Consider the following 1,331-nt stretch of genomic DNA (forward strand, 5'->3'; position numbering starts at 1 on the left):
AGGACTTCACGGAAGTTAGACAAGTCTTGGGGAGTGGACGTGATAAATTCTGTTTCTGCTGTCTCCCCAGCATGCTTTCCTGTCTGCAATCTTCTGGCTCACACACATTAGGAGAATGAGCTAAATCGTCTTACACCTCAAGGCCAGGTATCCATCAATTAAGGCGGTCACCAAAACCTATGTACATAAGAGCTCACTTATTCAATACATATTCATGAACACCAATTTCCTCCAAAGGGTGTCAGGCAATCATGAATATAATTACAAATCTATGACCAAGGAACAATTTCTACAGTTAAGTCTTAGATTCCAGTTTTGAGATGTATAGAAAGAGAGAAAGAAAAGAAAGTGAAGTTGCTCAGTTGTGTCCGACTCTTTGTGACCCCATGGTCTGTAGCCTACCAGGCTCCTCCATCCATGGTATTCTCTAGGCAAGAGTACTGGAGTGGGTTGCCATTTCCTTCTCCAAGGGATCTTCCCAACCCAGGGATCGAACCCGGGTCTCCTGCACTGTAGGCAGAAGCTTTTACCATCTGAGCCACCAGGGAAGTATAGAGTTCCTTTTGATTACATACCGACTTGGTGGTGAGTAGTTACGCCAGTTTGGATAAATCAGACACCAGGGCCCAGACTTTTTTCATCATGAATACTACTTCTCAGTGTTAAGGTAGTTGATATTTTAACAAATATTTTCATGAGAAATATCTTTTGAGGTGTTCGAGGTGTTAGATCTGCCCAAAGATAGACTAACCTGCCTTGAGAAGTAGCAAACTTCTACTCACTGGAAGTACTCAAGCATAGGTGAGTGACCATTTGCTTGAGATGTTGTACTGAGAGTTCCAGCATTAGCCACTCTTTTAGACTAAAATAATGAAACAACCAAGAACAAAAAAATTATGTGTTTTATCACTTAGGATTTCATCGACCTGAGAGAAATGCAATGCCTAAAACAACTTAGAGAAATAAAAGGCCATATCTTTAATATTTCAAGAAGTTCAAAGTTAGGTGGATTAGGTGGGTAAGTGGGCTCATCAGTGCTACTGTGGACTTGGGAAGTTTTTTGTTTTGCTTCATAATCGTAAGTCAATAGATCTTATTCTTATGCTCATAATAATGATAAAGTTAATGATGATGAAAGTACTGACACTTTGTAGTTCTAACCAAAGACTGCCCTAATTGCTTTCATGTATTTATTCATGGTTATAAGAGGGCAGCTATACCACAGATCTCATACATGTGTTCCAGTAAATTAAAGAAGCAGTGTGTGGGGGAGAGAGAAGAAACAGGCCAAAGAAATATTCTATCAGTACAAGTGTTTTTAGAAGCCCATC

At 39.9% G+C, this 1,331-nt stretch overlaps 1 non-coding gene across 1 annotated transcript; it reads right to left on the reverse strand.

Moving 5' to 3' along the window:
• Nucleotides 1-475: 475 nt before the first annotated feature.
• TRNAC-ACA (transfer RNA cysteine (anticodon ACA)) lies at nt 476-548 on the reverse strand. The gene has a single exon. It is a non-coding gene; the product is annotated as a tRNA-Cys (tRNA).
• Between the last annotated feature and the right edge of the window lie 783 nt (nt 549-1,331).

This window comes from Budorcas taxicolor, chromosome 14 (assembly GCF_023091745.1).
Source record: "Budorcas taxicolor isolate Tak-1 chromosome 14, Takin1.1, whole genome shotgun sequence".
Lineage (NCBI taxonomy): Eukaryota > Metazoa > Chordata > Mammalia > Artiodactyla > Bovidae > Budorcas > Budorcas taxicolor.